The 15,467-nt window shown below is 38.9% G+C and overlaps 1 pseudogene across 1 annotated transcript; it reads right to left on the reverse strand.

Moving 5' to 3' along the window:
* Positions 1 to 3,925: 3,925 nt before the first annotated feature.
* LOC309801831 (3-hydroxyisobutyrate dehydrogenase, mitochondrial-like) lies at positions 3,926 to 14,742 on the reverse strand (annotated as a pseudogene). The gene is made up of 2 exons: positions 14,594 to 14,742; positions 3,926 to 6,738 (listed from the first exon to the last, which is right to left on the reverse strand). The product of its transcript is annotated as a 3-hydroxyisobutyrate dehydrogenase, mitochondrial-like (transcript).
* Positions 14,743 to 15,467: the final 725 nt, after the last annotated feature.

The raw sequence follows: 15,467 nt of genomic DNA on the forward strand, positions 1-15,467 counted from the left end.
AACCCAAAGAAAAAACTAAAGAAAACCAGATGACAAGAATTTCAAATTGTAAAATATCCTGGTTGTCAAATTTAAATAGGGATATCCTGTGCAATGGAGAGGCTGGCTGGTGCCAATTTCACATTTTGTTCTCTAGTGTCCGGACGAAGCCTGCTCTGCCAGTGAGCTGACAGGTCGAGAGCACTCCAGCTTCCACAGACACCCGAGAACTTTCTATTTTTCATGGTGTTCCTGCCTTACCTAAGGGAAGGACTGTATTCACAATGAAAAGAGTTATGATTAATCACCAATAGAGAGATTCTTCCACTTTCTGGGTGCCCACGTTAAAAGTCTGGTATAGTCAACACTCCCTCTAACATAGATCGTGTATTGAAATGAGAAAACTATCACCTAATATGGCCAGAGAGATGAAGGGACTTGGCCCAGCTGAGCCCAGGAGACACCTCTAATTCAAAACCTCAACCATTAACATAGTGATTGTGATCAAGGAGACTTGCAGCACGTAAGAGATTCAAAAAGCATATTAATCCACCTCCGGCAACACTGCCAGTTTAAAAGAACGATTAACCTTCTCTCCCACTTGATTCAACCTGGCTATGTATTATACCACTCTAAATGCTAGCAGACTCTATGCTTATGGCTTCCATTAGGTAGCACTTAGTATACACGAAAACTTTCTTCAAGAAGTAATTACTTTTGAAACCATAAACATTTCAGTTGGGAAAAGAGAAAAAGAAAGGAGGTGCAAGTAAAAGGAACTAGGAAAAAATAAGAAAATACCCTCAAATATAAACATGTTGATTCAAAAAATAATTTAAAGGGGATTTAAACGATACTAGGTGAGCATTATTCTGTTTCTGCTTTAAATAAAGCATTCTGTTTTATTTGTTAGGTGTTGTACTTGTTTAGTATCTAATGTCTGTTAAAAACCTCTCGAAAGAGATGTATTCATTCTGGTATCCTAAGCACCTATCTGGATGAACAGCACAAGCAATGGGAAGTCATGGGGCATAATGGACCTTACAGAGGCTCTGGAATCCATCTCTTACTTATGGTCTTTGAGACTCAGGCTCCTCCTCTATGTAGTGTTCATAAAACTTAGTGGAGATAGAACACTAGGGACACAGAAGGTCAAAGCAGGTATTTACTACGACTTTTCAAATATCTTCCTTTAGGAAAACAAATATATTTTATTTGCAATGAGGCTTTCTTGTGAATTTTATTCTTCTAAAGAAAAATATTTTTAGTAAACAATTGATTCGTTTGCCTCCCTGTGCTACTTTATTGACAATACTCAGGTAGGGGTGGTTTTCTCTCAAGCAGTTAACTCCATGTGATTTGTATTTCAGACCTTCCTAAAAGCATGTTTTCCTGCTCTTTCTTTCCACCCCATCCCAGCTCTACTTAAAATATTGTGATCCTCTATTAAAATGCACAGAACCCTGGGAAAATAAGGAGAAGCAAAATGTTTGTCACTGCCAGCTCTGGTATGCATATATCAGAGAATAAATTATAACTGATGAAGACAGAAATGGGACCCATATCTGTCTGACTTCAGAAACCAGAAGTGTAGCTACTACAAGCTGATGAATTGGAACTCAGATCAAGGCCTAGAGTGGAGAGGAGTCTTCTGATCAGAAGGGGAAAGTAAACAAAGGGCAGCGTTTAATTATTTAATAATAAGTAAGAGAATGACTATGGTGTTTTTACAGAACAGGATATAATATTGAAATGAAACCCCCCAAAGTGACACAGAAACATAATGCAATCCTCTTAAGCTACAACCTTTCCTAAACCAAACCATACCATTCTCTTCACACAGCCTGGAAAGTCAAAAGAATGGGGATACTGATCTGCATCACACTGGCATTAGAAGCAGATCCAGTTTTAATGAAGTTTTACTTCATGGACTGAAGTTTCCCCCCCAAAAGGGTAAGCTTTCTTCTCAAGAAACATCACTGTGTAATAATCAAGGAGCCAGGGATGGTGATATTAATTGTTCTAAGTACAGGGATTTGTTTTGCAGAAAAAAGTACCAATCAGAAAGAGAACTGACCAATAATTACTTAACAAAACTGCTTCAGAAGTAGATTTCTAAATCTACTTTTAGATTAATTGATAGTTAGAAAAATCTTACTAAGTTTATTCATTTAGAGGAAATCTGTGCAAGCCTCTGAAACCAAGAGGTATTGTATCAAAAGAGATAAGGTCACTAGACACTTATGTAAGAGCTACTTCTTCCTCAAATGGCCACCATATAGTCATTTCTATTACATTACCAAGAAGTAACAATGCACCTTTAGGAAACTAGTATGAAAGAAAAACATAATAAAATTTTTTGCAGGTGACTCTTTGATCTCATAGGTGTGTGTTAATTTTCCAAAGTTGGGACTGGATCCCGCCTTTACAAAATGCTCCTTGAAATATCGCATTGAAAATCTTCTCTTTTACTCCTTATTGTAAACACTGTATATGTTTTTAAGAAGACCAATAAAAAATATGGACTATGGGGCCTCCCTGGTGGCGCAGTGGTTGAGAGTCCGCCTGCCGATGCAGGGGACAGGGGTTCGTGCCCCGGTCCAGGAAGATCCCACGTGCCACGGAGCGGCTGGGCCCGTGAGCCAGGGCTGCTGAGCCTGCGCGTGCGGAGCCTGTGCTCTGCAACGGGAAGTGCTACAGCAGTGACAGGCACGCGTACCGCAAAAAAAAAAAAAAAAAAAAGTATATATATATATATATATATATATATATATATACATATATATATATATATACACATATATATATGGGCTATGAAATTATTTTTCCAGTAGTGAAATTATGGAGAATACGACTTGCATTTCTACTGTATTCCTGCAAAAAGAGGAAGTCCTTTTCCACAAAGACTGTCATCAGTGTTAACTCTGGGAGAGAAGTATTTGTAGTTGTCTCATGCTTTGTGGTGACAGACTCTCACTTTTCCCCCTGTCTCTATTGTGGGTAACAGGGCGCACTTTGGGCTGAGAATTCATGCTGTGGTCGGAAAAGAAAGAAACGAAAAATACCCTCATTAACACTGCTCTTTAACAAGTTCATCAAATGGGCCTCAGGCATTCTAAACAGCAGCAATTAAAAAATAACTTTAGATTTCATACATTTCTTCCAGTAGGATGAAAAGCTGAGGTATGTTAACTTTAATTTTATGGTTTGGGTGAATACAGAGTTCGATTACTCCCTGTCAAAGCAGAAATCAGCCTTTTACAGGGAATAAGTGCTAATTAAGCAAAACAGAGTAAGCACGTTATATGAAGTATATTTGTTTCTTTCCTGTGCACTTTGGCTGCACAAGCTCTAACCACAGTTTCCGGAGCGACCATCAGTGCTCCCTAAGAAGGCCAATGCAGTGTTCCGTCCAGTTAGTGGGGTGCAGAGACCAGTCAGAATGCTGATGCTTTCCACAAAGGAGATGGGGCTAGGGAGGCAAATGCAATCAGGGAGTATTATCTCTGTCTTGTGTGCCTGCTACAAAACAGTGTCCTCTCAAGACTACTCTATCCCTTCTTTGCTTTATACGTGTATGTGTAAGTTTGTATATGTAAGCTTTACAAGTCTCTCATTAGAGAAAACTAAAAATGCCCAGGAAAAAGACAAAACTGCTTCAACAGAGAAAGGTCTCTCTGTTCCAGTTGAAGAGGATATAGAGTTAATAACAGGAAATATCCATCCCCTGAAACTGTATGAAACATGGATGCTTCCACAATTTACTCAAGGTCTCACTGACCAGGCTGTAATTTTAATTATTATTTCTTATGATTATGGTAGATTAAAAGTCTCAGTAGTATGCTAAAACTCTTTAACACTTGTTGACCTTTTTTCTTGATAGCTTTCCTCCTGCCAGCCTCCAGCCAACAGTAGCAGTAACAGATATCCAGATCTTAAGAGGATAGAAGTATAATGGTGCACTGAATATGGAAAGGAAGAACCAGTAATGGTTCCTATACATTCATAACGCGAATCAGCATCAAACTAAGGAAAAAAGCTTCCCCAAGAAGAAGTTGACAGCAAATAGTTTCGCCTCTTAATGCACTGAGGAAACAACTTTGAAGTTATCCGTAGCCACCGCTTCTGAAGCGACCAGTAGCTTTGCAACTATTAGTTTACTTGTATTAGATTAATTTATATTAGAGTTTATTTAATGTAATTGCTCACAAATTTTAAACCATTTTGTAGAGTAGTGTTCTGTATCTGTTTAAATGAAATGCTTTCCTAAGCTCAAGATCAGTGTTTTTATGTTGTGTAAATTATGAAATTACTGTGGAATATCTGGTAAACTTGATAGGAAACCCCAGATGTCAGCACTTTGCTGGGCAAGATTTAAAGTGGCCCACACCATTAACCCTCATCAGGAGCAGTAGCAGTGGGCTAAGTCATAAGGGCACGCCCATCCATTACATTCACCCAGGATACTGTGAGTGAGAATCAAAGGGCAGTCAGACAGAGACCTCTATGCTCAGATTCCACTGCCAAAAAATGGCCTAAGTCAGCTCTTGTTGTTGAAGAAAATAACCCTTTAGGAATCAGACTGAATCCTATTTTAAGTTTTAGAGGAGGAAGGATACTATTTAAACATTGATGAAATGTGCCTCTCTTTTTTTATCAGCATAGAAATTTATTTGAATTCAAAATAATATGGTTATATTTAGCATAGTGTAATAATTATCTAAAGCACATATCATCGCTGGCTCTGAAACAGTTCTAAAGATGTCATTCTTTTGAAGTAAAAAATATGCAGTAAAAATGTACAAGGAAGCAAAAATATGAAAAAAACAGTTTGCTGAGTATGGGAAGTTGTTACAAGATGGGCACACCAAGATAATTGTAACAGAGTCCAAATTACATAACATGCAGCAAGGAGTTCTCTTGCTTTAACAACTCCTAGAAAATAAACCAGTAATCTCAATGCAAGAATATCACCACTGGGATAACAGGACAAATTTTCTGAGGCACACAGGTAGTAATTCACTATACTTCCCCTTTCTCTAATACCTTTTCTCACACCAATTTCTTTTCTTTCCTCGAGGATAGATTTTATCCTGTTGAAAACAATTTTAGTTTTATTTGTAAAGTGGAGTAAATAATATCCTGAGTGAAGTAGGCAGCGTTTTAGCTGAAGATGCTCAGGAATCAAACTTTTGAAAAAGGCCAATCAGCTAGCTAGCTAGCAGTTACCATCAGTGGCTTGCAGAAAAAAAAAATTACAGATGATATGTTTGTTAAATAGATAAAAAGAATAAGCAGTTTAAAATGGGTGAAAAATCCCAGGATCTATTGTGACCTAGACCAGAGGTCCCTAACCTTTTTGGAACTAGGGACTGGTTTCCTGGAAGCAAATTTTTCCAGGGAGCGGGGGCGGGGTGTGTGGGGTTCAGGCGGTAATGTGAGCCATAGGGAGCGGCAGATGAAGCTTATAGCTGGCTTGCTTGCAACTCACCTCCTGCTGTGCAGCCCAGTTCCTAAGAGGCTGCGGACTGGTACCCATCCCAGGCCAAGGGGTTGGGGACCCCTGACCTAGACACTCAAAAGCAGACAGTTGACCTTTGATTAAGCCCATTTTCCTGTGGAGTGAGCCATAAGGGGCTCCAAGACACAGTTTGGTTTCAATGTTTCAGTGTTCACAGCCAGAGGGCAAACTCAGAATGTCTCCTCCTCTTGCAAAAACTGGACCACGAATGAGAAGTCTTTTTTTGAGTAGCCCTTCACGCACAACATCCCTGCAGATCTGATGGGCTTGACTGCCCAGAAGGATTGGGCTCTTCGTGCTGCTAGCAGAGACTCATGCTAATCCCAGATCCTTAGCCATGAGTGTTGCTCCAAATCCGCCCTGCTAGTAATCAGCCAGGTGAACTCCATCCATCACCCCAGGTACAGGATTGTAAGTGTCACTTGACCAACATCGTCCTAAGCTCGTATTTAGGATTTTAGCCAAGAGTTTTGGGTCAAGCCCTAACCTGAGTCCCAGATTCATAGCTTCAGCAGTTCCAATCCTACTAACAGCTAACAGCAAGTGTTTGCAGATCTTCGAAGCCTGGCCAGTCCCAACAGCTCCACGATGCACCACATGGGAGCCCATGCACCACAGCAGCTCAACCCCTCCCATCCTAAATGTGAGGTTGCCAGACCGAGCCGTTCCCACACCACCAGAAACAGGGGCATCCGAGAAAACTGCTCCCATTTTCTCAACTTCTTTGGCCAATTCTCTCAAAACCATAGGATCAACAGTACTGGAATCTATTAATAGTCTTTCTTCACTTTTTTTTGAATTCCATTTGCTAGAGTATAAGCTTCTAGCACATTGATGCACTGTAATAATTCTGTCACCTTTTTCGGCTACATCCGCTGCAGAAGACACTACCGGGTTCACTTGCATCTAGAAGCTCTTTGCATGCATCAGGGAACACATCAGCAATAGTGAGTGGCTAGCCATGTTTCAAGAGCTCTTTTGCCATTGGATTCCCCACGTTGCCTACTCCAGTGAATCCAACTGGAGTCTTGGAAGCTACTGACCTAGAACACAGCGCTGCAAGGCTGGCCACCGACGGCTGCTGCAGACGACTCCCTGTACCAGAGGCCGGAGGTGGCTCCACGGAGACGGAAGGAGGCTGACACGTTGCCCGCGCCCCTCCTTCCCACGGTGACCTCCTCGACTCCCGGCTCACCCACTGGCTGCTATAGGGTGCGTGGTGCGGAGGGCCGGCTTGGCTGTGGCGATTCTTAATACCTCTTTGTTACTAGGTTACACATACAATTTCACCTAGTGAGCAATTTAACAGAAGGAATTTTTTTCTACGGCATTTTTGTGGCACAGCAGATAGAAGCGAGGTCACTATTTCTTTGAAAAACTGAACTAAAAATTTAAAGAAAGTCATGATTCATTCTACAAATATGCTGAGTCAAAGAAATGTGGAAATTGATGCAATGGAGGAAGAGCGCTAGACTTCCCTGATGCTCAACTGGGACCTTTCTTCTGGTGTCAGAACATGGTTGTGTAACTCCTTTAATCCCAGTGGATTTTCCAAAAATTCCAGAATCTTCAGATTTTGGTGGCCCCTGTTTACTGCCTTTGCCCCCCCATGCCAAACCCCCACCCCACCCCGCACACATTTATTTTTTACCAGTTGTCCTCCGGGGTGCTTTTCTTTATATAGTTATTGCAGCAGTTTGTTAGACTACTGACCCCAGTGCAAATGCCCCTCCCCCCCCGTTTTCTCACCCTGTGTAGTTTTGTTCCACCTTGACCTGGGTTTGGTCACATGACTTGCTTTGGCCCAATGGCATATCAAGAGCTGAAGCTTGGAGAGTACTCGTGCTTTAGGGCTTGTCCTCATGGAAACCTGACATGTTAGGAAGCCTGGCTAACCTAGTGGAGAATAGGTCCAGGCCACAGCCAGCACCAATGGCCAGACATGTGAAAGCAACCAGCCCCAGTCCAGCAACCAGATGATGGCAGCCTCAGTAGTCACCTCAGGTGAAAGCAAGATAGATCCACCCAGGGGATCCCAGCCCATTCTGCTGATTCACAAATTGTGAGGAGATAAAGTGCCTGCTGTTTTAAACCACCAAGCATAGGAGTAGTTCATCACACAGGAAGAGATATAACTATCTTCACTGTTAGATTCTCTTCCCATTTTATACCATGTTTCCCCTCAAACGACTGTTCCTTTATCCAAGATTCTAGAAAAGAAATAACAACTGATGAGGCGGATAGAGCCTTAACATTTTTTAAAAGCTTTATAAACTTTTTAAATAACTATGTTAATAAAATCAATATTTATTTGATCACAAAATTATTTTCTTCAGTTGCCTTAAGAAGTAATGCAGAATTGTACTAAGTTAATAAATCTGGAGGCTCTAAAAATGTGTTATTCCTTGGATTCAAGTCCTAGTGTACTTTATGTGGGCATTCACGTTTGCAAAGTGATTCCAGGAAATTTGCGATTTCATTTTACAACTTTGGCCTAAGGAGTCTTATGATATTTTACCTGAGAAAAATAATATATTAATTCCACTTTCAGCTATTAAACCCATGGCTTCCTGTATTTTCTAAATTCCCTATCAGTAAAGAAGACTACGTATAGCGTACAAGACTGTCATGATTAGGAGGAAGGTAGTACAGAAAGAACCTGTCAAATTAGGCATTGCCCAGTCATGTCAGTATACTAACGTGGGGAGCCACAGGCAGCTTGAAGCCTGGAAAAAAGACAGATACAATGTAATGATTATCCTAAGGATCCGGATAATGATTCCTATGATTTTGTTTCAAATATTAATGGCAGAGGATTCTGGGGAAATGATGGTGGCTACAGAGAAGATTTTTATCCCTGAATATGCCACCCCTCCCCTAAATACACAAGCCCCCACCCCCACAAAGAAGAAAGAAAAGCATCTAGGATAGCAAGATCAAAAACCCACAGACAACATCTACAACAAGGTGTCCACATTAACTGCAACACACAGCCAGGTAGGAACAAATCAACAACAGGAAAAAGACCTACATATGTGTATCCCAGGGTGTGTGGGAGGAAGATGAGGGAAGGACTCTCTCTCTCTTTCAGGAGAGCCAAAGGTTACTATGGTTCACGAACTCACTGAGATTGAAAAACTCACTGAGAACAGCGGCAGAAACCGGGAGTGAACGTTGCAGGCTCCACTTTGCAGCTGAGTGCAAGAACTTTGAAATGTTCTGAGGATGCCAAGTGTTCTGGGGTCTGTGAAACCTTGACACCTATCAAACCAAAGCACCATTCCAGAACAAATCCCCATACTCAACAAGGACAAGAAAGAGGAGCCCTGGGTAAATGGGCAGAGGAGGGCCGAGGAAGAAGATTTTAGAAATTTTAAGGTCATTTTTTAAAATTATGTTGTGAAAATAATAGAAGATAGTGAGCCCTGGAGTTCTGAAGCTAGAAATTATATTCTGATCTATGATTCCCTCCTAAAGTGGAAACTTATTTCATTTAAAAATGAGTGACAGAAGAGTATTCCACTCACATCCTGTAGAAAATCAGTGAGAAAAAAAAAAGAAAAAAGAAGGCTGAAAACAAAGTTCCAGCAAATCCTGAAAACGTGACAGAAAGACACGTCCACAGAACAAATGAAATTTATTGCCTGATATTACAGAAAAAGTAAAAGAAATTTTAAAAGGAATAGAAACTGGTTTTAAGAAAAACATAAAAGAAATTAGAAAAATTCAGAAATGAAGTGATTGGAGAATAGCAAGATTTGAAAAGGTGAAAAAATTCAGTAAGTAATTTGTTTAAAAAAAATCATGTCCCGAGAGAAGGTTAAACTAGAAGGAACACAAGTTTGAATAAACACAGTGGATAATGCCTCCTTGGAGAAATAGCTGATTTCAAATCCAGCATAAGAAATGAACAAGATGTTCCTGTTACACCTTGTCATACAAGAGAGCTGGGAAGACTTCAAAGACTACTGTGGTTGTGTGGAAAGGACTCAGGAGCCAACTTGAACAGGATCCGTGAACCTAAGAGGGGACAATCTCCGCATCGATATTTATAACAATCTCACTGAAAACAACAACAAAGAAAGAAAATACCTCATTAGTCATCTTCGGAAGCTACTTTGGAGTCAACCTTTCTCTCTCCTGTTTTTTCTTTTTTTGTAAAACTGGTAAATAAAATAAAAGAAACATTTATTCTTCCTTTCCTAATTAAACTGTAACTCAGGGCAACCAAGTAGTTGATGAAATCATCTTCTAGCTAGTAAATGAATAATAATCTCATTAGTAGAATATCACCATTTGGTACCCTTAATAAATTAATGGATCTAGACATTGATCATTAATGGCTGCAATGTCACAGTAAGACAGACACTTTATAGTTCCTTTTGGAATTCATCAATATTATCTATGAAGTAAACTTGACAAAAAATCACACCTGAATTATGTCAGTGCTCTAGATCTATCTACCAACTGACAGTAAATACATGGGCCAAAGGAGCATGATAAATATATAAGCATAAAGGGGATGCAATCAGCATAATCCAGACAGTTGGGAACCCTACTGGATGAATGCTTTGAATTCAATGACAAATACTTGCAAGAAAAATGAGCAAATTGAGTTCTTTTAAACCTATACTTTAAAAGAAATTGTGTTTGGATCAGCAGTCAAATAAATAATGGTTATTAAAATAAAAATACATTTATAGGACAATCAAGGAAACATGAACTGACTGGCTATTTGTTGATATTAAGGAATTATTATTATTTGCGGATGTGTGATAATGACATAGTTGAGCTTAAAAAGGGCAGTTCTTGCATTTTAGAAATATGTATACTGACGTTTTCACTGAGAAAAAGAAACCTGGGATTTGCTTTAAACTTGCTGGGGATGATGGTGGTAGTAGTAAGAGAGGGTGTAGAGAAAATCTATTGGCCTGAAATGGACATTTGATGAGAACAATTGAGGAAAGTTTCTACTTCTTTCTTTTTACTTCTGTAGATGTTTGAAATTTTCCATACTAAAACATGTTTTATAAATGCAGATGGCTTGCAATTTGCTCTTCTGAGCTCTCAGAAGGCAAAAAGCCATTCTTAAATTAGGAGCTTTCTTCTCTAGCCAAGAATTCTAATGATAATTGTGTCCCAACTGGCCAGTGCACTCAGATTGCTCTGAGATCTGTTGGTGGAAAAAAATAAAGAGGCTCTTTAGTCTTAGAAGAAAACAACAAAGAGTAAAGGCTGCTGCTAGGTCTAGGGCAATAGTGTAGTATCAGTATAAGACAAAATATTAGTTTCTTCCAAAATCCACTTGTTACTACTGTGTATACTTTTGCAGCAAAATATCTTTTCTACATTGTCAGCATTAAAGTAAATTTACTATTTAGGGGGCATTTAAATTATCATATGCTCAAAGCCTAGAAAGAATCCCCTAGGCTGAAATGACATTAAATCTTATTTTGGCCATTGTAGTGTATTCTCCAGTCCTACTTGCTTTGTCTATAACTGTCCTAAAAAGGTGTGAGGAGATCTGCCAATATTAATGCCAGGATTCAAAATGAGTTCTTTGCAGCTTGCTTCCTTCAGGATCTTCTGCCCTCAGACCCATGTATTTACTTAATGCCTCAGATTATTGTATATGTCACATCTTTCCAACTAGAAGACAAGCTCCTTTAAGGGCAGTGACTAGTCTCATCAACATCGAATTTACTCCAACACCAGTGCTTTCAAAATGTGTGTTGCTTAGTATATGTCTGACCGTAAGAAGTTACAGAAACAATTCTACTCTAACTAAATAATAATGATACTGCTGCTACTATTTCTACTACTGCTGCTAATAAAATGTATGAAATAGAGTATAAATGGGAAAATAAAGATCACACTGGAAATCCCAGACTATAAAATGAATGATCCCAAAGCCACTGGCCAATCCATCGACTGTAAACAGTTACTTGTGAATTGGTCAACATTTAAATGCATAATTGAGAGAAGGGTTAAAACAAATTTTATTACCAAAAAACACAATTTTTATACCTACAATTTTTGAGCTCAACTAACCTGTAGTTTTAACAGAAATAGATGAGATTCCAAGTATTCATTCAGGTTCCTAAATGATCCATTCCCTCTCTTTCCTTATGAAACAATCAGTTATAACTCTAATCATTTGTCAAGGATTCACCAATCTCTACTTCCTTTATTTTCCAAGGTTTGGTATCATTACAAAATTAAGTCCTTTGGCGGAATTTAATAGTGTCAAAATCCCTCATCAATATTATTCACTGGGATAAAATAATATGAAAATTTTAAAAACACTGACTATGTGCTGAGAAATGATCCTTCAGTGATTCACTCAAGGTGGAGACTAGCATTCAGGCTACACCTGAGGTAGAACTTGAATTCCAAAGTGGACCTTTAAACCACAGCTCATCTTCTCTTTGTAAAACCATCAGAAATAAGCCTGTTGCCTGACCTTTGAGATTCTGCAAAGAGACCATATTTACATCTTTTGTCTCTTTTAACTTCCCTAGTCCCCTTCTCTACTTTCAGAATAGTGATTCCCAGATAAGTACAATGAGTTCAAACAGTGTGGTTAAAGGGGTAATTAGTCTGCTCTGCAGCCAAGTTACTCACAGAATAAATAAGTTGACTTTCACAGTTGTTAGTTTCTTCCTGGGCTTTGTTTAGAGGGGTCTCAGCTCAAGCAAGCAGCCTGTCAGCAGCCTGAAATAACTCTGTAGAAATCTAATGGCATATATGTAAAATATGTCTATGAAACCTTTTATGCAATCTTAGATGCATCATTTTACTACTTCTTTAGGCCTGGAAAAGGATATTCAGCTACAAAAGGACAGAAAAGAAAATGTGTATAATGCCTCATGCCTGCCTCACACCCTAGAACCTTATTTTACCCGTTTCATCAGAAAATGATGTATACTGTAAGAAACATTTTTAAAATTATTTGATCAAATATTTAAGTGCACTAAGCCTCTGTATTTCTTAAAGCAAATATAGTTACCTTTCTGTCCCTTTCTAAAAGAAAGCAATAGATACAGTTCTTTTTTCTTAAGACTCAGGGTTTATGGATATTAATTATTACACTATATTGACACCCAGACATGTTTATAGGAGGCTTTTGAGACATACAGAGCTATTTATTCCCATACCAAATGGCACTTCTTTTTCCTCTGCCTTCTGCTTGTATTTTTTCTGTTGTGATTATATCCTACTGAGGCTGCTACATGTCTTTGTTTGATTTGAGGTTCTAAAAGTAAGACTGTATAGTCTCCTTTTTACAGAAGAATAATGGGTTTTATGACTGTTTGCCTTCAGAAGCCTCCTTTTCCACTCATTCTCATTTCATATCTATGGTGAGGTGTCTAAAACAGATGAGTTAGTTCTGAACTGGTGACATATAAATCAATTATTATTTGATTCATATTCAAAGCAGCTCCTCCTAAAATAGTGGCCTTCCTGTCTGTGGGATGTAGTCTAACCTACTGCCTGGATCTACACCCACCAACATCCATATTTTGTCTATTGTTACCTTGGACACTTGTAGGAACTGAGTGGGTTTCTGTTTCTATAGTGTCCATTGACAGACAAATGAATAAAGAAAATATGGCACATATGTAGAATGGAATGTTATTCAGCCTTAAAAAATAAGGGAATCTTGCCATCTGCAACAACTTGGATGAACCTTGAGGGCATTATGCTAAGTGAAATACGTCAGAGAGAGAAAGACAAACACTGCATAATCTCACTTTTACGTGTAATCTAAAAAAGCTGCTCTCACAGAAACCGAGTAGAATGGTGGCCGTCAAGGGCTGGGGAGTGGAGGAAATGGGGAGTTGTTGGTCAAAGGGGATAACCTTCCAGTTATAAGATGAATAAATCCTGGGAGTCTGATGTACAGCATGGTGACTATAGTTAACAACACTCTATTGCATACTCAGAAGTTTCTGAGATAGTAGATCTTACATGTTCTCATCACACACACACACACACACACACACACAAAACGTAATTAATTGTGTAAGGTCATGGATGTGTTAACTAACCTTATTGTGGTAATCATTTTGCAATATATACATGTATCAAATTATGATGCTGTACACCTTAAACTTATACAGTGTTATATGTCAATTACATCTCAATAAAACTGGAAAGAAGAAAAAGATTCAAATGGAGAAGGGTGAGGCTGGTAGAAAAAAGCCACTGCCTTGAGCAGTACCGAGGTGGGCGGAAAGCCATGGGGCTCTATTAGCACTGCTGGGGAGGCTCTGTTCCCACGTGTGGGGAGGGGGTAGGACAGCACAGCTGTGATCCTTATTGCAGACCCTAGGCAGCCTCAGGCAACTTTTCAAAGTTAGATGCTGAAAACCAATAAATGAAATTATAAGGAACAATTACATAAATGTCTTTATTCTACTTCTGGTCCTCTTGGCAACTTTTTCCATCTAAAAGCTGCGCCCTGCAGTTCTCAAAGCAGGAACATTAACATGGATCAGAAGTTTCCAAACTTTTCATCATCAACCCCTACACCAAAAGAAAAGTTGAATAGTATATGAAGTATCTTGTGTGTTTTTAATATTTATCAAGAGAACATTTAACGGTTAGCTACTATGTGCCAAGAGAAAATAAAAATAAGACACAGACTTTAAATGCAGACTTTGTTCCGGTATTCTTCTTCCTTTTAACTTCAGTATAAGAACTATTGAGCTATTTGCTGTCCCAGTAAGGGGATAAGCAGACGATTACAGAATCCTGTGATCTCTTCCCAAGTTTGCAACTATAGGGTTGGTCCTATAACTTTGTATTTTGATTTAAGGGGAAACTAAAAGAACTTCCTGTCCCAAAGTAACTCTGCTTTGCGGAGACTGGAGGTGCCGTGCAACTGACTTAAGATACTGTTTATTTGTTTAAACAGTTAAATAAGTAGTTTCTATTTAACAAGTGAGCACAAATTTTCACAACAGTACCTACCCCATGACATAACTCAGACGAAAACTCTGAGGGAAAGGAAAACTAGATGGGCAAAAAGTCCAGGTTCCATCCACTGTACATGGGATATTGATAGGCTTGTAAAACTTACAGAGGTACCTGGGGGTACCCAGGAACCCTGGGTATTTAGTATACAGATCAGCAAAGGATGGTGGAAAATAAGATGACACCAGGTCAGGGGACAAATTAAGCAGGTGAAGCTGGTCCTTTATATTCTTTTCCCTTCTGATACACCACTGCTCGTTCATGTCCAGAATATGTTCTGTATCCTCAGTAGACCTACACACACACACACACACACACGTGTGTAGCACACAAACATGCACGCATGCATGCATGTACACATACATGGAGTCCCCAGTCTTCTCAGTTAAAATTCAGCTTGTAGTAACTAAAGAAAATTTATAATGCCCTATATTTTATAGATTTTTAAAATACTTGCACTTTAATAGAAAACTTTTAATGTCTGAAAATCCCTTCTGACGAAGGAAGTTATTTCTGATATTGGAGGTTGACAGTTTCACAGAGAAAACTTCAGGAGCACAGAGACATGCCTGACCCTCTCCCCACGCACCATCTGGGGAGAATTCACCAACACAGAGGCTCAATCCCTCTGCTAAGTCAAAATCAAGTATACCAACATCATTATTTCACAGAGAATACCCTACCTCATGTTAGGCATTCATATGTATTTTATTTGTTGAAGAGAGGAAGAAGATATAAAGGAGGAAATCATCCGAAATTACAGAGTACACCATTTAAGTCAATATAGATATTTAAATTTAAGGTAAAATTAAATGATAATTTGAAATTATATGTGGAGTTTTATTTACTAAAGAATATTTTGCAAAGTTCAACTCCTATTTGAACTTATATTTCCAGAGAAGGTATTTGGTCCAAATGAAGAATACCTTCAATTATTGTTCTTTTATTGCAAGCAAAAAAGGATTTATACTTCTTTTCATGAAATATG

Source organism: Mesoplodon mirus, assembly GCF_964341445.2.
Source record: "Mesoplodon mirus genome assembly, chromosome: 1".
Lineage (NCBI taxonomy): Eukaryota > Metazoa > Chordata > Mammalia > Artiodactyla > Ziphiidae > Mesoplodon > Mesoplodon mirus.